Genomic DNA, 25644 nt, shown 5'->3' with positions numbered 1-25644 from the left:
GGGTGCACGCGTGCGTTATTCTGGGATTAGGAATCTTTTCCAGGCTCAGCAACAAAGGGTGGCACATGGCAGCTATTGTCCTCGCTCAGCCAGGGTGAAGTCGGGGGAGGTCACAGATGTCCTGACCATATTTAGCTCTCAGAACAGGATTAATTTAGTTTAGCTGAATTTTTTTCTTCTTCTTCTTTTCTTCTTTTTCTCTTTTTTTTTTTCTCTCTAAGGAAGAAATTGCTGGCTGGCTGACAGGGAATGTAAGTCACAAGTTTCAGGACCAGTAAAATTGTTGCTCATCCCGCAGAAAGTCTCAAGAAATGGCTGCTTCTCTGGGGAAGGGCAAGATCCTGGTGCTCACTGGAGCCAGTCTGGTTTACTGGTCACCTCTGATAATGAGGGAGCTTTTTTGTACAAAATCAGGAATTTTGGCTAGCCCTCTCTGAGCAAGCACTGCCATCTTCTCCTGACCCTCCATTCATGTGGGGGCACAGCATTCCCCAGAGCAATTCCTTCTACCAACTGTTTGCAAGCCTCCCCCCTTAATGAAAATACGAGGGAGGAAAAAAATAATCTCCAACCTAGTGACCCTCCTTCTCCTTGCCAGATGAGCTGTTCCTCAGAAACACCTGTCTGGTAAATTAGAGTGGGAATTGTAAACGCCAAGCGCAGCATATTTTCCTTCGCCACCAATATATTGAAGTTGCATATGGTGCCCTGGGGGAAAGGGGATTGTTTCAAGTCAGATTTTCAAATCGTGAGCAAATCCTTGGGAGAGAGATTTGCTGATTTACAGTGGAGCTTGAGAACGTATCACCATCCCGTGCTTCCAGTGAGGAAAACACAGAGCAGGAGCTGGGGGTGTTCACCAGGACCACCTTTCTGGCCAGATCAGTGCAGAGATGGACAGTACCAGAGGCTGGAATTAGAACTGGGGTTATTTCCAACTCAAACACATGTGAATTTTAATCATTATGAATTAAAAACCAGGAGGGGTCCCCTCAGCATTCAGATGTTGGGGTTTAAGGCCAGGGAATGGATTCAGCCACATGCAAATTGCCATCCCTGGTGGGAAGGGAAGTAGCAGAGAAACCAAGGGGTGGTTTAATGTCCCCTTTTTTGTTCTTTTTCCCTGTCCCCAGAAGTGATGAGTCTGACCAGCCCCACCATCGCACAGATGGGAATTTCCATCCAGGAGCCGTGCAGGAACCCTTAATGCACACACACACACACACATAAAGGCAAAGTGACCAAGGCTTTTGGATCATTCCTGAATAAATGTTAATGCAAATAAAAAGCATTTAGGTAAGTGTTTTGTCGTTGGGTCCCTTCCTGGCTGGAGTAAGTGATTGTTCCAGATTTATGCACTACGTGTTGTTTTTCTTGGCACTTTGTGCAGCGCCGTGGTCTCCAAAGGCTTGCAATTTTAGGGATACTTTTTTGATATTTAAAGAGAGCCTTTTGGCTGAATTCCACACACTGCCTACAGTCACAGATGCTAAAACTTCTTTCCAGTGACTGCCACTTATCAGGCAACACCTTTGTGCTTAACATCTTGCCCTCGAGTTGACCCAGGGACCAATGGATTCCCATTCCTGCACGCTGAGGTTGTGGCTTCCCCAAAAAATGGTGTGTGGATCAGTCCAGTAAAGCTGAAGCAGCTGGAAATCTGCTGCTCTAACAGGTACTGGCTGCAAGAATTCAATAAAAAATAATAATTATTCAATTAAAAAAAATAATTGATACAGGTTATTCAGTGAAAAAGAGGGTAAATACCTATATATGTATTTATAGATGTAAAATGAGAATATTAATTTTTTTCTGACTTTGGCGGGGTTCAGTGGAAGGGAATAATTAAAAGGCAGCATGGAACTGTAAAATCATAGAATCATCTAAGTTGGAAGAGCCCTCAAAGTTTGTTAAGCCCAACGATTAACCCAGCATGGCCAAGCCCACCACTAAACCATATCCCTAAGTAATAATATAATAATAATGCAATAACATAATAGAATCAATTGGTAAGTATTACAATAATGCATATTAACATAATATAGAATAGTATGTACAGTATAATAAAGGTAGAGAGGAAGCAAGGGAAGGACAGGGATGTTCAGTTATTACCAAAAATGGTGTAGCAGATGATTTTTTAGATTTTAGTTTGTTAAAAGAACTTGGTATGTCAAGTTTAGGCATTTCAAGGGGAAGGAATAAACATGGATGCTGCTCCCACCTATCCCAGCTCCCAGGGCCAGGCCACGCTGCTCCATCCGCTCATTACCAACCCCGCTAATTTTATTCCTGATTATTTATGTTTTTTCATGAGCGGCCATTAAATGTTCATTTGTTAAAGGCTTAACACATTCCATTACACCACAAAATTTATATTTGTAACAAAACGATGTCTCAGAGTGATTCAGAATTAAATTAATGTGACATGGACTATTTATCAATATGGCAGCTGGGCTGCTCGGGAACGAGGGATGATTTAGTGGCCTGGATGTGTGCAAACCTATGGGCTGTGCCCTGGTATTTCTCTCATACTGCAGAGAAACTGATAAAATAATCCTCCAAAGTACCTCGACATATGGTTTAGATCATCAAAGAGAAAAATACTTGTAAAAGCACAAAGAAGGAAACCAATAAACATGTACATCTTACCAGTTAACTCCCTCTGTAGGAAATGTAAACCATGAAGGATGGTGGGGTTTGAGTTAAATTCTGTCATTTGTGTATTTTTTTAATTACAGTAACATGCTGACTTAAATTACAGCGTGTCCATGCAGACAATGGCAGTGCAGGGAGGAGGCAGGAGCTGGTGCAGATCAGCAGCTGATTTACACCAGCAAATGACCAAGCCCGTTCCGCTGCCCCTCCAAACCTGGAATTGAATGGTTTGGGTTGGGAGACGCTTCCAGAGGTCATCTGGTCCAAACCTGTGTGGGTTTGCCACTCTCCCAGATCTCACTGGGTTGTTTTTATTAAAAGAAGAAATTCACGCCACTGTGCTAAGTTTTGCAGTCTTTTTATAATTTTAAATAAGCACGGTTTCCTTGTGTGTAAGATTAAATGTTTGTTTTTGGAGGGGAGCAAGGCTAAATTCAACCTGTATAGTGGCAGATTCACATCAACACATGTTTTATCAGCTTCCATTTTTTTAAAAAAAATTGGAAATCTCCATATTCTTGTGATTTGTTCTACCATATACCAGACTTTAGGTAGTGATATATAGATAAAGCATATTAAGATTATTTTTAAAAAATAGATCCATTCTGTCTACACAGCATTAAGTCAGCAACCTGTTTTCAAATGTGCTATGAACTAAAGAGAAAACTCTCCTTGCATTTATTCACATATTCCAGCACCAAATTAAAGCAGAAAATTAAGTGAAACTCATCATGACACCTGAGGCATTACTACAGAACATTTGAATTAATAATATCCTGAATTTTCCAAAATAAACTGAATGATTGCCAAACAATTACCAAATTTCAAGTGTCAGACAATGTTCATAGTATAGATGAGTTCAGGAACAGATAAATCTTTCTTCTGGTGGAATTCTCTTTATTTTACCATATCTTTTTAGCCACGTGGAAATTATTCTCGCTTTTGAATTTCAGTGTTTGGAAGATCTTCCAAAGAAGATCTTCTTTGCCATGATGTTTTTCAAATACTTTTCACTCTTTTGATGGAATATCTAGAATTCTTCATGGGTAAATCAGCCATTTCCCAATGATTTTGCTCTGGGTTCTTTTATATTTTGTCATGTCAATCTTTGTGGTTATAGCAGTGCAGGAGTTATTTATGGCTTCCCTGAACACCCTCCATTTCCTAGAAGACAATGTCTGTCACCTGCAGCAAGCAGGGAAATTTATGGAGCTCATCCCAAGCTCCATTTGTGATGATGTCACTCTCACTAAATGGAATGACTCCTCCACTTATTGTCAATATTTCAAATGGGAAGTTATCAAGCTCAACTTTAAATGGATTCCACTTGGATTTCTTTCTCATCGATCACATGGATAAGCTCCATCATTTTGTTGTCCCACAGTCTCAGTCTTCCGGAATAAAGAAATGGGATTTCTTCCAGCTCCCTTCTGCACGTCAGCCTGAGCTCAGACAAGAAATTCCTCCTTTGTACCCCTCCACTGCACCCCAAATCCCAGCACAGATCCAGGATGTGAGCCCAGACCTCACAGGGACCCCACCACATGTTTTAGCCTGGAGAAAAGGAGGATCAGGGGGCCCTTCTGGCTCTGCACAAGTCCCTGACAGGAGGGGACATCCAGAGGGGGATCAGGCTCTGCTCCCAGGGAACAGGGACAGGACAAGGGAAACGGCCTCAGGCTGTACCAGTGGAAGTTTAGATTGGCTGTTAGGAAAAAAAATTGTCATGGAAAGAGTTGTAAAACATTGAAACAGACTGGACAGTGTTGCAGTCACCGTCCCTGGAAGTGTTCAAAACACATGAGGATGTGGCACTTGAGGACATGTTTTAATTGTGAACATGGGGGTGGTGTTGCAGTGATGGCTGGACTTGATTATCCTGAAGGTCTTTTCCAACCTTAACAATTCTATGAGTCTGTCTCTTATCTATTCATTTTCAGCAGGTTTAATTGTATCTAGTAACTAAAAATGCTGCTTTTACATCACCCTTGTCTTCGATTTTATCATGGAATCCCAGAATGGTTTGTGTTGGAAAGGACCTTAAAACCCATCCAGTCCCACCCCTTACAGACTTTCCACCATCCCAGGGTGCTCCAAGCCCCGTCCAGCCTGGCCTTGGGCACTTCCAGGGATCCAGGGGCAGCCACAGCTGCTCTGGGCACCCTGTGCCAGGGCCTCACCTCCCTCACAGGGAAGAATATGTAACCTGCTGGTCTCTGAAGGAGATGGGAAATTCTTGGGCAATGAAAGGAAATATGACTGAAAATTTGTTTTTTCAACAGGAATATACAGATTTGCCATCAAATGTAGTATAAAACACAGTTTTTATCTACCCAGGATAACATTTAGAGACCCCAAACGGAGGCATAGAGCAGAGTTTGGCAGCACAGTTCCTATGCTTACTGATTTCACACCAAAATGAGGAAAATCCATTAGCAGCTGGAAATTCTCCTGACCTGGGGATTTCACCTACAATTAGAGAAAGCCGACAACTGTGTTAACCATCTGCTATTTCTTTTCTAAGGACGATCAAACACTCGAGAAAAATGCTCCTTTTGTAAAGTGTTGTCGGGGGAACAAGTGCATGACGTGGGTCCATATTTATCTAGGAAAGCAAATAAACCACTCGTCTTGCAAAGGGAATTAGCTGGAAACTCCCAAGGACAGAAATCATGTGTGAAGCCAGCTGCAAGCCTCATTTTGGGGTGTTCATGGCCTCAGTGTGTTGCTGTTGTGTTTTTCTTCAGCGCACACCTGATGGGACCAATGTCATTCAAACACTCTGCAGTTGCTTGTTCTCCAGCCAGGCCTCACGTCAGGACGTGCACCTTGAAGTCTTGAAATCCTCAGTGCCTTCTTGTGTTTTAATTTTTGCATTCTGCTCTTGGGGAAATTTCCTTTAGTAACTTGTTTTTTTGAACAAAATTCATACAGCCTTCCGTGGCTGCCAGTGCTTAACCACAGTGCTGTAAGAATACTGGTGAACATGTGCTGGACAAAAAAGGGGAGCATATGTTGGTTTTTTTAACCCAAACACCAGATTTTTAATAATTTTTTTTTTCTTTTTTTTTTTTTTTTTAATTGAAGGTATTTATTTGTTCTCCTCTCCACCCAGCTGCCCTCACCTGCCTGATCCTTCAGGCGACCTCAGGTCCCAACAATGCAGTTGTGCAGCTTTTCTGTTCTCAGTCTGCTGAGGATAAAGTCCCTGTGATGGTGTCATTCTTGCTCATTTTTGTCCGTGACATGAGGCCTTTGGACTGGAGTTTCTTCCAATTTGTGTCTCTTTTGTGCATACATGGAGCATCTTCCCTGGGTCAGGAATGGAGAGTGGTTGTTCTGCCCTCAGATTTGGGAAGAGATGGATTTCCTGCTAACATGCACTTTTAATGATTTCCCTGGAAAGCCTGCAGGCATCAGAAGCTTCCATACCCAACCCCAAGCCAGGAACTCTTGCCAGGCAGGCTGGTGCCATCTCCAGCCACCAGGAATTGCTGGAACAGTGGGTAACTCTCTCTACTGCTGCTCAAACTCAGGCTGCCTTCACAGGACATCACACCTCCCCAAAGAAGGACCTTACAACCCAAACACATCCCACTGTGGGTGACAGGAGAGTGGGTGGGGTGCTGGACTGGGGGAAACCATGGGCAGGTGGCCAAGGGACACCCCATGGTAGCCCAGCTGTGTCCACACCACGTGGAGGTGAGTCTGGGTGTGTGTCTGGCCAAGCCAGAGGAGCACAGATGAAACCTCTTTCCAATACATAATAAAAGGAGAGTGAAGCCAGCTGGAATATCCTGTACATTAAGTGTGATGACTAACTGTAGCAGATGTTGGTGCATTTGTTAAAGTTTCCACCAGAGAAGGAGGGACTGGAATATGAGCATTTGAAAATCAAAGGTAGCCCATGAGGGAAGAGAAATGGGAGATGAAAGGGGAACAGAGCTGAAGGGAGGGGCAGAAAGATGATGGAGAAATTGTGGTGTGGGGTGAGGGGCCAGGGGAGCGTGTGGGGCTGGGGCTGTGTGTAGGGCTCCTTCCCCAGGAGCCTCCTGCAGCAGGAGGATAAATGGCTGCATTCCCAAGGGTGGAAGAGATGGAAAATCAGACACACAGCTCTGGGCAGATGTGGAAAGCAGGGCTGGGGAGGTGTTCAGGCATCACCCACCCTGAGCCAGCCCCAGGGGAAACTCTGAGGTCCCTTGTCACACCTGGAGCCCGGTTGTGCTGCACCAAGATGCCACAAACCAAGAGCCTCCCTGGAAAGCAATCTCCTTTGCCTGCTGTGGAATTCCAGGTCTTCTTCCTTAACAGAGATATTCATCTTGGTGGGAGTTACACTATTCCCAAGTGTGAGCCCCAAATCACGTCCTATTTACAGAAGAAAGGATAAAGTCATTTAGTTCATTTTATCACTATGTAAAGGTTGTTAATGTCCTTCCTTATCAGTACAGTTTTCTGAGGAGAATCTATCCAGGAATTTGCATCCAACTTAAAACATGAGTTTTCCTGACTGTTCTCTGTTTCTGACAAAAAAATAAATGTGGATTGTAGAGTTTCTCAAAAAAGCAAAACCTGTTTCAAAGAAGTGCTAAAAATTATATTTTTTTGTGTTTTAAAAGAGACCTCCACAATGTTGTTTTACCTGTTTTGTTATTTTCCCCAACTCTGTCACAGAATCAGTATTCTGCTTCCAGAAAACAAATGTGTCTTACAGAAAACTCAGTTTCCAGTGAGCAAAATTAGCCATGCAAAGAAAAATCACAGTTTTATGGAGAGATTTTTTTATTTCTTCAAATTCTGTTAGTAATTTTTTAAAATGCTATAAGTGATTTTAAAAACTGCTAAAAAGCATAACCAGTTCTTGACTTCCCCCTTCCTTTTCAGCAGCCAAATACTTAGCAAGCATAGGTGTATTGGACAATATTTCAGCAAAATTCAGAGAGAAATCTTATCCCCTGAGGAAAGGCTAACGCAAATGGAGCACCCAAAAAAATTTATTAACACGGCTGCACACCTATCCAAACTGATCTTTCCCCCTTTAATGTTAAAATAATTACAAGATGATGTATCGACTGATGTATGAAGCAATTTCCCTCAATAATTAGTAATTGCCTGTTGCGGGTCTGATGTAACAGTTTGTCAGGTTTATTCAGCCAGTGTTCCCTTCCACTCAGGGCAGCACAACTTGGAGTTTAAATTCTTTATACACAAAAGTATAAATGGAAACGAGTAGAGAATGCATGTAACTGATCCACATGTTCCTGAAAAAAAGACCTTTTGGTTATTCCACGAAAAATAGATCTGTCTGTGTTACATGACACTGCTGGTGCTTATATATGAGTAGTTTCAACAAGACCAAAAAACCCCAAATCTCTCAATTTAATCTCTCAATTTAGTTCTTTTTTTGTTTTTTTTTTTTAATTTTTTTTTTTTAGAATCTAACCAGATGCAGCAGTTTCAGTTCTTATGTCACAGTTACCAAAGTTAAAAAGCAAGGCGGATGTTCAGTTTTGCTTAAGACAAGTTCTTCTCTTAGCCCAGTGCACTGCACTAATAAAATAATTTTCACTTGGAATATAATGCAATAGTGCCTTAGCCTTCCCTTGGCAAATGAGATAAACATCAGGGGAATAAAAAAAACCAGCACCAAGGTTCTGCTTGGAAAAATGGAATTTCTGGAAGAAAGATTAAAATAAATGAAATATCACTGGCTTGGCGAGCAGCAACTGGGGGAGAATGAAACAAATATTGGAATGACATAAATCCTGAGGAATTACAGTGTTATAAGGAAGGGCTGAAAGTGAAGAAGGTAAAATTTTGGCTGTCTAGCCACAGAAGTTTCCTGGTGCAGATATCCATTAGTGAAGTGGTCTTACGAGGAAATGGTGAAGGATATATATCGTATGACATTTATAACCAGACTAAACAAAAACTGCACAGTCCTTCCTTCACAGACAAGTGGCCCACAAATCCACCTCTACATCCCATGGATCCCATGTGCTGCAGGAGCAGCCACATTCCACAGGAAGCACAACATGGAGTGGGGACTTTTTATTTTGAACCACAGCCCAGCCAAACCTGGGCTTTAAATGATGCTGGACTCTGATTAGAGTGGTTTAAGCTTGAACTTCAGTCAGAACCAGTCCTGAAACTAAGTATCCCCTGGCTCAACTCCCTGATACCAAGCCAGGGTTTGAGAAGACGTCAATAATAGAGCAAGGGTGATTCCACCCTTTCTTGGTACTTCTTGCACCAAAAATCTTTGATGATGTGTTGGAATGGCCTTGGGATTGGGCTGCGCTGGAAGACCCTGTAAGCTTTGGGATTTAGGAGAGTCTTCCTCTGTCTCTGGCAAAGATTTAGGTTCTGCTCCATTTAGGATCTCATTAGACCCCCACCACCTCCAGAGCTGAGCGTGCTTCACTAACACAGCTCTTGGGTGACCTTCCTTTCCCCACTCTCTGGTGGGGTCAGGAGGTCACTGGTGTGACACCATTTACTCTGTGGGGGTCAAGGTGGGACCCTGCCCCTGCAGCAGAAGGTCAGAAATCTGCTTAATTCAGATTAATCCTTGTTTCTTCCACTGTCCAAGGCTGGGAGAAGGTTTTATCCAAGGAGACCATGAGAACAGTGATGTCCTCCTCATTGAAGACTGAAGAGATCAGCTGGGAGAGATTCCTGCGGGGATAACCCAGCTCTCAGTCACACATCCCTGGTGCTGGTGGTCTTCTACAAGTCTGCTGCTTGTTAAACATCCTGGAACAGCTTTATTGTACCTCAAGGCCTAAAATTTCTTTTTTGTCCAGAATTTGGAAGTAACTCTCCTCATTTTATCCTGCTTCTTGGAGGTTTTCTTTACTTTAGAAACCAGAGACACACTTGCAGAGCAGGATGAAGCTCTTGGGAGCTATTTTTCTCTTCAGTTTTTCTGGCCTGTATGAAGCAAACTTGGCAAAAAGCTGAAGGGCAACGTGCATGGTGTGGCCATTTGGGAGAGGGATGCAAGTATGCAACCAGCTGGAATGGCTCATTTGGGACGGTCTGGGTGCCAGGACAGTGTCATCTTGTGGTCATTGTGCAAGGCCAGTGACCAAGACTGAGAAGGTGGGAAGGATAGAATTATAAAATTGTTAAGGTTGGAAAAGACCTCTGAGATTGAGCCCATCAAGTCCAGAGCTGCCAAACCCACCACTAAGCAGGCAAAGCTTCATCATCAACAGCAGCTTCATCTCCTCTCTCCTTTGTCAATGACTTTTCCATGAGGGGAAAAAAATTCTGTCACTCTGATAACCAAACCAGATAAGCACCCAGAAGTACAGCAAGCTGAGCTGCACTCATTGTTCATGGCTAAAGTGAGATTTCAGCTTCCAAAATCATCCCTGGACACAAAGCAGAGGAGTCTCCAGCTCTCTGTGACACTGCCAGTTCAGTGTGCAGCAAGGGAAGCCTCACACATCTCCCACACATGTCTCCTGAAAGCGAGGGGAGACAATGGGGCCCAGCTATTGTCTTGCAGTTGCTCAGGATTTTTTTTATTTTTTTTTCCAGCCAGAAAAGAATTGCATTTTGTATGGTGACTCCTCTGCATCCCAAGGGGCATCAGTGGGAGAAATGTTCTCATTCCTGGAATTTTATTGTACTGAGGTTCCCTCTGCAGCCTGTGCTCATAAGCTGGTGGGACATCTCTCCATGACGCTGGCAGCTCCACCTCCTCCAAGAATGGATGGGAAAAGATCTGTACTGCTCCTCTCCACAGGAGTATTGTTAAATAAGAGTTAAATACAGAGCCAGGCTTATTAGCCGCTGGAGGAAACCCTGACAGAGCTTTCACACATCAGATGTGTTTCACATTCCCTCTGTGCCACAGGATCCTCAAACAGCATCTCTTAAAGCTGATGGGGACAGCAGAGAGGCATGATTTGGTTGAGTCCAGTTTCCATGTTCAGGAAAGCTCCTCTTGGAGTGAATTTTAGAAATCCAGTGTGTTTGTGTAGAGAAAACAGTTTGCATTAATGTAGGAGGTATCTCAAATAAAATGCTAGTGGAAATTCTGTTCTTGGTCAGCCATGCAAGCTGGAACTGGTGAGTTTGTCTTGCCTGTTATTCCTACTCCAAAATGTCCCCTTTTTGGATCTCTTGCCACCACTTTAGCAGAGGTCACCAGTGTTGTGGCTGGTGGCACAAAACATAATCCCTCACCCAGGGTGGTCACCTCCCCAAAAACCTCCTGTGTGATCACTGAATCCATCATCCAGGATGGAAAGTCCTAGGAAGAAAATCATGGTGACCCTGTGGACACTGCCCAGGAGAGATTTAGTTTGGTGCTGTGGTGTTCTCATAAACATGAAAAAGAGATCATCCTAAAATTTATGGTTTTCTGGCAATTTGATCTGGCCTCTCTGAGCTGGGTGACCACCAGCCTAAAGGTGTATATTGGGATAAGAGTAATTCTGGTCCCAGGCAGAGGCTCCTGCTGTCAGGATCACCAGGGTGTTTGTTCAATGAGTGACCATTTTGTTCCTTAAAGGTTTCCTTCAGTGTGACAGAGAATCGCCAAGAATTGATGCCAGTGTTTGTCAGAGATGACTCAAGGCCAACTGTCACCGCCTTTGTTACTGCTGTTGTTGGGATGGTGGCAGGATCCCAAAAGTCTGTCCTGCTCATCTGGGAAGTCCAAGGCAGAATGGTCAAATCATAGAATCACAGAATGGTTGGATTGGAAGCTACTTTAAAGCTCATCTTGTTCCAAATCCCTGCCGTGGGCAGGGACACCTTCCACTATCCCAGATTGCTCCAAGCCCTGTCCAACCTTTCCTTGACACTTCCAGGGATGGAACAACAGCAAATTCTCCAAAAGCACCTTCCTAACACCAAGTCTTTTCTCCCTATCTACAATTTATCCCATGGCTGGTGCCATTTTCACCCCTCACTGCAGAGAGAGGGCAGCATCCTGTGGCCTGGCATTCCCTGGAGTGCAGAGGGACAGGGAATTTAGCCATTGGTTAGAGTGACAAACCCTTCCCTGCTTTCATTAGGCATCTGAATTGGTGACATTCCTGTCAAATGCTAAGTGGGGCCCTTTTAATAGTGGCAGCTGGGTCAGGATGTGCAGCCTTAATGAGTTAATGCAATTTGGGCACCGGTGAGGAAATGACTTCTCTGTGGGGAGGTCTCTGGTGTGAGGAATGCTTCTGGTTGTTCCTCCAGATAGGGGAGGATAGACCCAGCTGGGTGGGATGAGCATGGGAAGAGTGTGAGGCAGCTGAAAACCAGCCCCCTGTGGCCACGGTGTGCCACCTTCCCAAAGGAGATGGCTGGGCACAGGGGAAAGAACAAGGACACTGATGGCAAACACGGTGGTCTACCTGATCCTCGTGCAGTGGATGGATGGAGTTTGGTGAAAAGTGAAACAGGTTGGGGAGGCAGTTCCCAAAAGGACTTTTGCAGCTGTGGCTGAGAAGCAGAGTTGTGGCTCAGGCCCCTGTGCTATGGCAGGGTGGCCCTGGGGCACGGTGATGCCACAGGTGCCTCAGAGATGGCACACAGGCCAGGTGGGAGCTCCTGATGATTCCCAGCTCTGTTACACCAGAACATTTGCTTTGGGCTTTTTCCTTTTTTTTAAATTTTTTCTTTCCATCTTGACAATATAAATACCTCCTAAGAGCAGAACACTTTCCTTTCCTGGTAATCCTTCTTCTTGTAGTAATAGATTCAGCAGGGACTGGAGAGACAGAGGGAGCAGATCCCAGCTGACTCTCAGGGATATAAAAGGTGATGGCAACTCAGGTGCTGGTGGCAGAGAGGTCTTGGATGCAGTGATGAGTGTCCTGGCCAACAAGATAAACTCATTGCACTGAGTCTCAACAGCTGTAGCATGAATTGAAGGAGGAACATACCAAATCCCTTTGTTGTCCTTGTTTTCTTCCAGGAAATACAGGAGAGCAGCTCTGATGTCTGCAAAGCTTGAGCTGACTTGGGCATCAACTGAGAGACAGGATAAGGGTGAGGAGGTTTGGGGCTTTTCCACCATTATCTGGATTGGCACCTGGAAGAGCAGAGCTTAACAGGAGAGTTTTAAAAGGCTCTAAACCCCAGGATTTATGCTGGAACAGCAATAAAACCCACTGGAGTCTATGTTATAGAGGCAGCTAATACACACCTCGGGTGGTGAGATGCAGTCAGGCCATTGCTGTGTGGATTAATGTCCCCATAAAACACGTCCCGTGGTGTGACATTGTTGTGAGGAGAATGGAGCAATAACTCTGCCCCAGCCCCAGCTCCGTGCCGGCACATGGATCCCCACCATGGGGCTGGAGGCTCTCAGGGCTAACACAAAACATTTGTTATGAAGCTGCCCCCGTCCTCCCATTGGAACAGCCCAGCCCAGGGCCCCTTCCCTGCTGGCTGCTCTTCCATCCATCCATTCCTGCTGCAGCACTGGCATCGCTGGCTCCCGGCTCCCCATCTGGGGCTGCCTGCGTGGCCAGCTCCAGGCAATCCTTCAGCAGCTGGGTATGTCCCTGGACAAGCCCAGGCCATGGCAAACAACAGGTTTGGCTGGGCTGAGGGTGTAAATAAAAGAGCCTGACTCAGCCAGGGCTGCTGAGCGGCCGCCACTGAGAGCCTTGAAAACTGGAAAGTATTATTTCATTTATTAATAGGCATTTCTGTTACACTCCCCACCAGAGTGTGCGTGTCCCTGATGACAGAAGTGCTTACTGGTGCTAATGAGGCAGAACGGAGAGGAAAAAATGGCCCTGTGGGTCGGGGACTGGCTGGGGAGCCGGGAGATGTGAGCTCAGCTCCTGGCGCTGCCGCCGCCTCCACCGATGACCTTCCCTGGCTGCCTGAGCCGCTGCCTCCAGCCCTCCCTGCCAGCAGGGATGGGGATGCTCTGCCTTTACCTGTGGGTTTCAGGCTCCATAATTAACGAGGGGGAATGATTCCTGTGGATTTGCCCATGAGCTGTGCTCTCTTCCCCCTCACTTCTCTTGTATTTCTGGGACCAAAGTCTTCTCCTTGGGCTTTGCACCGCTGCAGAATGGGTTTTTCTGTAAAGGTGAGAATGCAAAGTGCGAAGGGGAAACACATAAATGGAGGTTGGAAAAGGCAGACACTGTCCCTCAGCTATCCACCCTCTGGATGCTCCCAGTTAACACAGGTTGATGGCTCTCCCCCCATGCAGGTGTATCCCAGGGATTTGCCTTTTCTTCCTGGGTACCATTTGATAGATCAGACACCAAAATACCCCTGAGAAATACCCATCACCACTTCAGGGCTCCAGACCTGAACTGTGCCCAAGATGTGTCCAGAGCATGCCAAGCAGCACCGACTCATGCACCTGGAAAGCTGGGAGGGACTAGTTGTTTTCTGGATGGGATCAAATGCCTGTGGGAGATTTGTGGGTGCTATTTCAAGACCTGATCCCAAGGCAACTTTCAGAATCAACAGAGAGTCCATTAAGATGGGATGAGATACTCCATGCTGCTTGGAGCAGCAGTGGGCTGGGCTGTACTTGTCCCACAGTCTCTGCTCAGTCAGGTGTAGGGATTTCCTTGGAGAGGGATGCTCCAAGACACCCACTATGGTTCACCCCAGAGCTACAGAAGCTCTTTCCTCTCCTTCCTTCGGTGGGTGCCAAGTTGGGTTGGAACAGAGAAGCTGGTGTGAGGTGGGACTTTCACCCCATGGATAAAATCCTTGTGCAGTGCCCTGGAGAAGGCTGCAAGGGATGTGAGAAGGGTCTTAAAGAACCACAGCGCAGTTCCTTTGTTGCTGTCCCACCTTGGCGAGCTCCAGAACCACACAAGAAGATGTGAAGGCTTATTCCATAACCACTGGAGATATCCAGAAGCCAGGCTGGCACAGGCAGGCATGAGACTCATGTATTACATGCTGGGAAAGGCAAATAATGAGCAGGCTGCAGTGAATTTCCACATCTTTAATTTTCTCCCCTTCCTCAGAGTGGCAATGTCTGCTCAGAACATCTTGTGAGCAGAAAGCAGCTGAAGTAGAGCAAAAATAAACTGGGGAGCTGAAACAGGAGAAGAGAGCACAGCTACAGCACAGCTCTGTATAAAACCTCATTCCTTACTGGTAGTAAATAAAAATAGTTTTTGTTTTTTTTTTTCTCAGTGACTCACAGCGCAGACATTGCATGGAAAGGGCACTAGAATCAACAGCCAGGGGAAAAAAAAATAGAGAAATGGAAAAATGATCATCACAGTGCATTTTTCCCATTCCCCTTTCATCTCTTACACCTGTGTTTGACTTCAGCCAACCTTACATAAATCCTTTAAACATCTGTCTAAGTCACTTATGAAATAAGCTGGAATGGTCTCAGCCAGGCTAACAGCTCGTTCTGCTGGATATCTGAGTGTTTAATCCCAAACAGGGCTGTGGGGTTTGCCAAGCTGGGCGGGCAGCAAGCTCTTCCCATCAAGCCATGCTCATTCAGAGTGTTCCACACTGCTTGTGCCAGGACTTGTGCAGGCACTGCCTTATGAAAGCCCCTATTTATAGCTGTGAACTCCAGACGGAGGCTACGGGAGCTTGCCGGAGTGCAGCACCTGACCTCTGGAAAATCACAGAGAGTCACACAGGCTGAACGTACCTAGCAGGGGATGGGAGCCACGGGGTGGCCAAACGGGAGGCTGGGATAATCTTGGGGAAATGAAATCCTGCCTGAGGGGTGGAGGATCAGTGTCAGTGGTCACACCCTCTGAGGGGCAGGGGGTGGGATGGATGTGGCCCCACGGGAGGTCAGGGCACAGGGCTGTGACCGTGGTGGGAGCTTTGTGCTGACATAAGGCGGTGTTGTGCTGTCGCCCTTCCCCTTCTGTGTTTCAGGGGTGGTTATTTCCTGGAATCACAGAATCACTGAGGTTGGAAAAGGCCTCCAAGATCACAGAGTAGAACTTCTGGACAATCTCCACCTTGTCATCCAGCCCAGAGCACTGAGTGCCACATCCAGTCATTCCTTGAACACCTCCAGGGGTGGTGACTCTTACACCTCTCTGAACAGCCCATTCCAGTGTTTGCTTTCAGTGAAGAAATTCTTCCTGATGTCCACCTTGACAAGACACAGCTTGTGGCCATTTCCCCTCCTCCTGTCCCTGTTCCCTGGGAGCAGAGCCCGACCCCCCCGGCTGTCCCCTCCTGTCAGGGACTTGTGCAGAGCCACAAGGGTCCCCTGAGCCTCCTTTGCTCCAGGCTCAGCCCCTTCCCAGCTCCCTCAGCAATTCTCCAGCCCCTTCCCAGCTCTGTTCCCTTCTCTGGGCACGCTGCAGCTCTTCAAAGACATTTCATAATTCTGTAATTTCTTTCTTGCAGTGAGGACCCTAGAACTGACCCCATTATTCAAGGTTTCTCATCAGTGCCCAGAACAGGGGGTAAGTCACTGCCCTGGTTCTCCTTTCACCTGGAACTTCTCTGTTCCAGGCCAGAGGTGATTCAGACCATTCCTGTGATCATACCTGAAAATCTCTTTGCAGCCACCAGTTCTGCTGCCTGGAGGAATTAATTGCATCTGCAAAGATGATTCCCTTCCATTCCAGATTCTTGGCACTCCACTGAATGAGTCTCCACAGTGGAAGACAAGGACTAACAGTTTGAGTTTGTATTTTGGGTCTTGACTGATCTTTTGGGCTCCTTGAGTTGAGAGAACGTCTGTTCTGGCATGGAGCTTGATCTGGAACTGGTCTGGCTCCCTACCAGTGTCTGAGAGTGTCACAGTTTATCCAGGGACCGATTTTATATTAAAATACTTTGAAATCTGCTGCAGAGCAAGGTTAGTCCCTGGCTGGTGGGTGCTGGTGCTGCCCTGCTGGAGCCAGTGGGACCCAAGGCAGCGTGGGGAGAGAGGCTCCTGGCCATGCCACCCACGTTGGGACCTTGGGCAGTGCCAGTTTGCTCCTCAAAATGCCCCTGCTCTGCGTGGGCCTTGTGCAGAGCTGGTTCTGCTGCTTTGCACAAGCACAGGCCCCCCAAAAGCTGAGACCTCCCTTCAGCTGAGCAAAGAGAACGAAGACCAGCGGCTGCCAAGTTGAGATCTCCGGCTTGTCTTGATTTACTGGTGAATTTAGAAGGAACTGTAAGAGTTTTCTTTCAGGGACAAAATATATTTTTCCCTTGACACAAGTCAGGAATCACCAAAGGGATTTGTTTAAACACATCTGATAAAAGTCTTCCTTGGGTTGTGATCAAGACAGGTCAAGCTCTGCGTTGGGTTTATCTCAGCTCGTGAATTTGAGCTGTCTGCTTGCCTCTGGGTTGGTTTCTGCTTCTGCACAAGTACCTGCTGCTCTGCAGTATTTATTGGTTGTTTGTCATGTGGGTTTTGCTGATCCCTTTGCTTTGCTGTGTGTACTCACACTTCAAAAGCTGAGTTTCTTTTCCCCTGAGTCAAAATGTTTTCATGAGCCACAGCCCTAGCAGGAGTACCTCACACACCTTAACTGTTGGAAAACAGCTCCTTAAAATGGTAGGATTCTAGAAATCAGAAATCAGGAAAAATTCAAATCACTTGCCTGATGCCAGGAAGAGAAAGCTGCCAGCCAGCTGAGGGTACAGGTGGGATCTCCAAAAGATCTTCAGCCAACAAGGAGAACTGCAATGTGAGCCACTGATGGAAGATGCATAGAATGGTTTGTGTTGGGAGGGATCTCAAAGCCCATCTCATTCCACCCCCTGCCATGGGCAGGGACACCTTCCACTATCCCAGGTTGCTCCAAGCCCTGTCCAACCTGGCCTTGGACACTTCCAGGGATCCAGGGGCAGCCACAGCTTCACTGGGCACCCTGTGCCAGGGCCTGCCCACCTTCACAGCCAGGAATTCCTTCCCAAGATCCCATCTAACCCTTCCCTCTGGCAGTTTGAAGTCATTACCCTGTCACTGTTGGACGTGAAATGATTCACATGGACGCAGCTTGAGGTGTGGTGAAAGAATAATAATCATTTATTTGTTCTTTCAGTACTTTTAGGTTTTTGACAACGACCAGGGATTGGATAGTCAGATTATCACCTTCCCAACCACACTGGTAGTGAGAGATGTCCATTAAAAGGCATATCTTTAATGGAATGTATAAACATTTATGTTTATAATTACTTTCCTGGGAAAATGGCTAGAAATTATGAAAACAATATCGAAAGGCCTGATTCTCAGGGTGACAATTACCCCTCATTTTATCCCTCCACATCCTTGAAGGCTTGAGCATTCCTGTGTGTCCTCTCCAGCACTGGGCTTTCCCAAGCTTTGCCTGTGAAACACCACAGCAGAAGGTGAGGTGGGGATCAGAGCCTGCAGGCAGTGAGTTTGATTATTGATAAGGTCACCCTGAGCTCAGGCTTTGCTGATCTATCTCATAAATCTTTTGTAGTCCCTTCTGAAGCCAACAGCACCTGCTCTGGGTGTCCTTGCAGAGGAGGTGATTGGGTGTTGCCTGTTTTCTCTCTTTTAGGTCTCCTGTGCTCCCAGACACGTGGGAAGGCTGAGATGTACCAACAATTGATTAATTTGCCAGACTTTTGCCAGCAGAATGTCTCTCTTTGCTGGCATGTGAAGCTCACCTTCCCTGGATGAGCAGAGTTATGAAGGAATCTGATCATGATGAAAACACACAAAGCCTCAGCGTCCTGATTCCTTGCACAACAAAAAAAAAAGAAAAAGAAAAGAAAAAAAGGCATTTTGGCCCAAAACTACCCCAAATGACTTTAACTGAGGTGTCTACAGTTGTGTTGGAGGTCGAGATTAGCTTTGATATTAGGAAAGGATGAAATATTTGGGAAAGGCTCTTTCCCCTGACAGTGGTTGGGCACTGGAATAGGCTCTCCAGGGAGATGACCAGAGCTCAGGACAGAGCTCAAGGAGCATTTGGACATTCAGGTGCCTGCACAACATTAAATGGGATATGGAATGGCAAAACCCCACCAGACAGAGCAGTTATTCCTCAGGAGTTTTGTCCTATTTTCCATGGGACCACCACGATGGTAAATTCCAGCAAGAGATGTGACACTGCAGGTGAAATGCACAGTCTGGTGTGGCTGCTCCTGCAGGAGTGTGTGGAGATGCCTGGGTGACCAGGAAGAGTTGCAAAGTTGGATAAGAAGCTGCAGGAAAACATAAAAATCTGTACAAAAGTCAGATTTTTTTTTTCCTTGGAGACATCAGTAAATAGACTCCAGGGGAGAACAATGTCACTGTGGAACAACATCTGTTCCAGCTTTGCTGAGAACTCTCCGGTCTCCTTCTTTTACCAAGCATCTGTTCCCAGCCACTTATCCATACTGTGCCTCCAAGAGGGATGCTGCATTCCTTGGGGATGAGATCACTCCAGGACTGGTCCAAGGGAAAGGACTTTGAAGATGAAGGATACAGAAGTTCAGAGATGTTTTGTTCTCAAGTCCTGGAGCAACTCAAGGTGAGGCACCACATCCTTCAGAACCTTGTCTTTCCTTCATAGAGCACAGATAGACTTTTTTGGCTTCTCTAAGTTTTTGAGTTTGTTTTTTTTTTTTTTGCTGCACTTTGCACAGTGAAGAGCTGGATTATAGCTGGGAACACAGTAAATAAAAGAAGAAAACAAGAAGCTCAAGAAGGAAACAAGAAGGAAATTTAACAAACATGACTTTGGATACTTAGAGATACTCAAGTGGACTAGAGATTTTCAAATTGGCATTGCTATCAAAAGTAATAACAGCAGCAAAAGCTCCTATTGATAATGATTTTTTAATTCTTGAATAAGAAAAATTCAAGGGGCTGCTGGAATGTGCCATAAAATTGGACAGGACAGAAACCTGCAGTGCCACCAAGTATAAACTGGTGCATTGAACCACTTTAACATGTCTAACATGTTAAACATGTTTAACAGGTGCATGAAAAAAAGGAAACCAAACCTCTGCACAACAAATAATGGGCAAAACCCTGGTGTAGAAGCACAGTCACTGCCAAAACATCCCATCTCTGTGGGATGACACCACAGGTAAGGCAGTCACCAGCTGTCTGCCACCTTCTCCTGGTGCAGGAGAGGGCTAGAGCATTTTGTGACAGCTTTTCAGGGATGTGCACTTCAGGAGCAGGGAGACTGACCTGTTTGCTGGCTCAGCTGGGCCCCAGACAAGGCAGCCCTCTGGAAAAACTCTGAATGAGCATCTAGGGCCTTGCTTTAGGAATATGTGTCTCCTCACAGCCCATCCATATCACAAAGCGATTTTTCAGCCCATCTGTTTAGGGATTAGGCATTGCTGCTGATCCCAAGGGCTCTGCCAAAACTGTGAACCGAGTGCCTCGGTGTGGATGGACCTTTTCTTAATTCCACCACAATTTCCTTCTGTCCTAAAGCTCCCTGGATTGATTTACTTGGTGGCTCCAGTCCTGCAGCTCAGAAAGGTGCAGACTGCACTGCAGCATCAGCAGGTGCAAGTTTCCAAGATGTGACAGAACTGGGCAGACTGTGGAGACACAAAAATCATTTCTTTCCATGTGTGCTCGGGTGCCTGCCCATGATCTTGCCAGAGGGGGTGAGAGAATGATGTCCTTGAGACATCAGCTGTGTCCTGCTGCAGGAGAAGGGACCACACAGCTCTCTGGTTTTCAGGGAGCAAAAGGAATGAGGAATCCCCTGAGGGAGAACCAGCAGGTTGCCCAGAGACATTCCCTAACCAGGTTCAGCTGACAGTGAGCATGGCCTGTCCCTGTCAGGAAAACATTTCCAGAGTTGGGAGGATGGCTGTTTAGGGCAAACAGTTCATAACAAAGTGTCAGTAGCTCACATCCATGGATCCTGGGGTTTGCAGCATGAGGAGCACTTCATTCCCTTCATGCTGATCTTTTCCATCTGCTCTTTACTGCCTGCAAGGTATTCCCATGTGGAAAGCAGCTCGAGCCTGCAGTTTCCAAACCTCTTCCAAAAATTATGTCAAGCACGAGCATTTTATCATTAAGGGCACTAATACTTTGCACATACACAAAATTTGTCTTCTGATTATCCCCAGCTTGTATTACAATGCATTTTGTAGGCACTTAGCCAAACATTTTACCTTCAGTCAGATATATGACCTGCTGTTTTAGAGGGGCTGGAGGCTGGTCCAAAGCCTATTAGACCAGGGCAAACCTCTGTGCTGCTTTAGCAGAATTTGGATCGGTCCCTAAAGGCATCACAGATGATCTGAATTATCAGAAGTGATCCCAGGCAGTTGCAAGTAGGTAGAGATCAGCTTGCCAAGGTATCTGAAGAAGCTGGATCGGGTTGTTTTCAAATCATCTGATGAGAATTAGCTCAACTTAATCAAATCACAATGCAGTTGGAAATTCAGTCTAGGCTAGATGGAGTAGGGTTATGGGCTAGATGGAAAGCTAAATGCATTAGAAGAAAAACAAGCAAACACAAACAAAAAAGAAGATTCATTTGCTGGAAAATGCAACTAAACAAATTTCTGACCAGAAACCAGGTGTGTATTTTTTCCATTGCTTAAAATGACATATTTTCATCTATGCAGAGTTTTTGTTAGACACTGAATGTCTTTTCAAAGAAGATCCTTTACACATTCATTCCATCCTTGCTGGCTTTACAATCTCTGCTGTACACAGTGGTACTTAATTGATCATGATTATTTCTTTTTAGAAAAAAATTTAAAAGTTCAATTATTTTATTGTTCAAGTTTATTTTACTGTTCAAATTTAAATAATTAAAACAGTTCAGCTTACAAAAATCTGAAGACAGTGAGGGTGAAACAAGTAAATCTTCTCATTTTAGAAGACCAAAGCTTTCCTGATGGCAGACAAGCGCATATAGAACCTTGACATGGCACAAATTGAGAAAGTCACTTTGTCAGATGAAACCATTGATGGGTTTCTCTCCATTTACAGCTTGTAAGAACACTCATCCAATAAATATTTCCCCTAGAAATTTAGCCTGTATGAAGGGCAGGTCATTGCCTAGATAAGTTCATCATATCCAAATCATCCTGCCTCAGTATAATTTCCTTTTAATCCAAAGGACTGTGATTACTGCCCTGTCTTTCTTCCTGCCTGCACCGATTTTGCTCTCTGTGTCACCAGATATCTGTTGGAAAAGGGTGGCTTGCCATGCATTCCTGCCTTTTTTATAGGGAATTTGAAAGAATTACAGCAAGGTCATCTCTACCCTGAAGCAATATTTAAAAAGGTATCAGGTTTTAATTCCTTCATCTTCCCACCTTCCTCGACCCTGAATGCCAGACCCAAATTTCCTGTGTAATTTGTGGCCCATTGATTTATTCTGCACAACTACATCTCTGCTATACCAGTTAAATCAGCTCACCTCTTGCCAAGTTAAATATGAGAGTTTTCCCATGTTTGGTGGTGAACTCCTGGAATTAGCACAGAGCCATGTGGCATTTGATGGCTGGTGGATGCTTTGCTCCCTGTCCCACTCTGGTGAAGCCCTACTTGGAGAGGTGCCTCTCTCCTCTTATTCTTTATTGTTCTGGCCACCGTTCAATACTTCCCCACAAATCCTTCTCATCTACATCCTCCCAAACCTTACAGCCACCTACAGTGCTTGTGGTATGAAATAAATCCTCAGATGTTTTCCCGGTGGTTTCTGTGCTTGGGCTGCATTCCCTCCAAAGGGAGGCTGATGTGACCAAGGCAGGGAAATGACAGGGAGCAGGACTTCAGGAGCAATCCTTTGGGTCATGCTATCAAATATCCTGCCTCTGGAAGTGACCAAAGAAGGCTCTACAGGCCTGGGGAGGAGTATGAGATTTGTACAAACTCCCCGAAGATTCACAGAATATTAAGGGTTGGAAGGGAACATAAAAATCTTCCCTCCCTGCCATGGGCAAACACACCTCTCTCTAGACCTGGCTGAACCTATTCAGCTCCCAAATATTTTCAGATCAGGGACTTTCTGAGCCAGCCATGGCTGCCTGTAATTCTCTTTGGAGGGTTTCTGCTCCTGTGATCATCCAGCACCCCATCTGCAACCTGGTCTTGGGACAGGAGTCCCCCTCTCCAGGCTGGCAATGGCGAGAGGTGGAAAAGCTCTTCACCATTGTTCTCTTCATTTACAGATTGGCCAAAATTCGTGCCCTCTCCATCAATCCTCCTTTCCACAGCAAACTCCCCAGTGCCTAATAAAGTTAAATCACATCCATTCTTCACCACCAGGCATCGACACACATTGGCAGCCCCCCTGCATGTCAGAGGAAGCTGCTATAAATGGACTTCCTTCTTTCCTCCCTTCTCCCTGCTCTTCCCATCCCTTGCAGTATCCAGCCCTACAGCCATGGCCACGTATCGGCCCCACCCCTGCAGGCTTTTTGCAGGAAATCCGAGCTCCCTGTGCAAGGCCTGAGGCTCTTCTCTCTCCGCTGCCTTTTGACCATCTGTGTGCATCCAGCAGCAGAAGTGCCACGCACTCACTCGCTCTCCCACCAACTCACCCTCAGCCCCTACCATCTGGAGATGATCTGTTTGTCTATTTAGACTCCAAGCTCTCCAGGGCAGGAACTGTCTCTAATTGAATGTTTGTACCGTACCTACAGCTGTGTTGGACTGAATACACCCACTGTCATCTTCTCTTGGAAACTCAGTTCCTCCTGGGAGTGTCCAGCACTGAAAAGTAAGACCACTTGGAAATCCAAGTTGCTGGAGGCACATGCCAGAGTTCCTTGGTTGCACTTATATTAGACCACAGAAAAATTCTTCCAGTGGCTGCAATAATCATCCAGCCCAATCTTTGCTGCCAAGCTGACAAAAAGGACTTAAAAGCAGTGAAAATGTTGCTTAGCATGGTGGAGCTCACATCTGGCTGAAGCTCCAAATATGCCTAAAAAGTGCTGTATTTCAGCAGGGAAATGCCTGAGGAGCCCAGATTTGCCTGTGTTTTGTTTGGTGACCTCTGGCCAATGCCACCAGGGAGCCAGGTGGAGAGAGCAGGAGCCTCCCAGCCACATTTTACAGCCTAAATTTATTTCATCCTCGCTCCAGTACAGCAGGATGACCTCATGTGCTCCTACCTGCTGCTCAGTGCCTCCCTGCTTAGGAGGATGGAGACCTAAGGTGCTTTTGTTCATAAAAAGTATGAAAAATAATTGTTTTTCTCTCCTTACTATTTAACAGCTTTAATTAAAAACCTTCTGTAACTGAGTTTAGGCCTCTGAGCTCCAGTCTTTTCATAACACCCCTTCTAACACATTTTTCAAGCTCTGTATTTTCACAGAAACAGGGCAGGTGGTAGAAAACGGAGGTTTTGTCACCAAAAAATAGGTTTAGATCAAAGAAAAGAAAAAAATCTTAATAAAGCTTCCAGTCTGATCCAAGAGAAAGAATGAATGTATCACCATGGCAAGCCTCCTGCAGCTGGTGAAAAGTATCTCAATTCAATAAAACAATAAAATTTAAAAGTGCATCTATATATTTTCCCATTTGGTTAAGTCTGGAGCACCATTTCTGCTTGTTTTGGCTGCTTTTTATTCCTGCCTTTGAGTGTAAAGAAACGGTAAGGAAGTTTATGAATGAGGTCCTGCTCACATTCCAGACTCTGCTATGTACACGGGCTGTTTTCTGCCGGGATCCTGGGATGAGGTCATTCCAAAACCACCTAGTTTGCCCAGTGTGCTCACTCAAAAAAGATTCAAATGGACAGATTTGCACTTTCTGCAATGCAAACACACATACAGTAGTTTTCCTGCATGCCAGCATCCACCAAACTCCTGGAATAAATGAAGGGAAAAAAAAAAAAAAAAACAAAAAACCGAGGAAAAAAAAGAAGAAAGGAAAAAAAAATTAAAACAACCAAAAACTGGTACTTTTTCCACTGCAAAAAGCTGTTTATAAAATCAGTTTGATCAGCTTAGGAATGAGCTGAGATAATGTTTATCCACACAAACACTGAAGATCCTGCAACAATCTTGACATGCCAAGCTAAGATAACTACTGGGCTGAAAAAAAAAGAGGTTAGAACAACAGGAAATTACTCATTTACTACCAGTTGCTCAGGTATTTTAAAGAGCTCCCAGAACATTTGCTTTTGTGTACCTAAGAGGAAAAAAAAAATAAAAAATAAAAGCTGCCGATGGTGGGAGAAGCCCAGATGGGTAACATAAAAGTGACTTTCCTTGCTGAAAGAGCAAAAGCAGGAGAAGGGGGTTGTGACAAGAGGATATAAAATACCCTGCAATTCATCAGCAAGGAGAATCAAACTCTGCCGGAGCCATCGGCATTCCTGGGGATTATGGAAAGGATTACGGTGAGTTGTTAGCAGGGTGAGGGAGCCACTGAAAGATGGGCTTTCCTACTGCCCTGAAATAAATGGGACAATTAAGGCTTTGGGAAAGTTAATGAGTTGTTTTGTTGGTTTTTTTTTTTTTTTTCCTTGAATTTTCAGAGCAGCTGGCCAGCCCGTGTGCAGGAAAAGCCATTTATTGAGGAGGAAAGAAAAATAGGCAGTGAAAATAAAAATGTTTGCATTCCCTAAAAATATACTTCAAGCCTTCCGAGGGGGAAATCAATTATCCACAAGGCCATCCTGCTGTCGGGGGGAAAAATCTAAAGCATTTTCCAGCTCGGCTGCCCTGGGTTAGCTGATCTCTCTGTCAGATGGGTCTCATCACCGCGGCATTTGGTGCCTCTGAGTCTTTCATGTGTTTAATCTCACAACCCACCTGTGAGAAGAGGAATTACAGTGAAGGAGTTGAGGAAAGGGCCCAGACTTTTAAAGGGATTTAGCTGCCCAATTACCTGGCTCAGGGTTAGGCTGGAAATCCCCAGGAGAGGAGGATGTTGCACCTGGGCCTGCCAAGCCCAGGTCAGTGCTGTTCTCGGTGGCAGTGCCCACTTGGACCTGGGACAAGGGACAGCTCAGTGCCCCCGTGAATGGGCCGTTGTTTCTCCCTTGATTATTGCTGAGAAATATCTTGAGCTCAAAAGGAAACAAATAAATAATCAGAGTCTGAGTTCAGAGCACGAGGAGCAGTTTGTTCTCCCCAAGCCGAGCAGGGTCT

Source organism: Pseudopodoces humilis, chromosome 7, assembly GCF_049639895.1.
Source record: "Pseudopodoces humilis isolate 2021_Gansu_Grassland_sample_001 chromosome 7, ASM4963989v1, whole genome shotgun sequence".
Lineage (NCBI taxonomy): Eukaryota > Metazoa > Chordata > Aves > Passeriformes > Paridae > Pseudopodoces > Pseudopodoces humilis.
Note: the sequence above shows the minus strand (reverse complement) of the source record.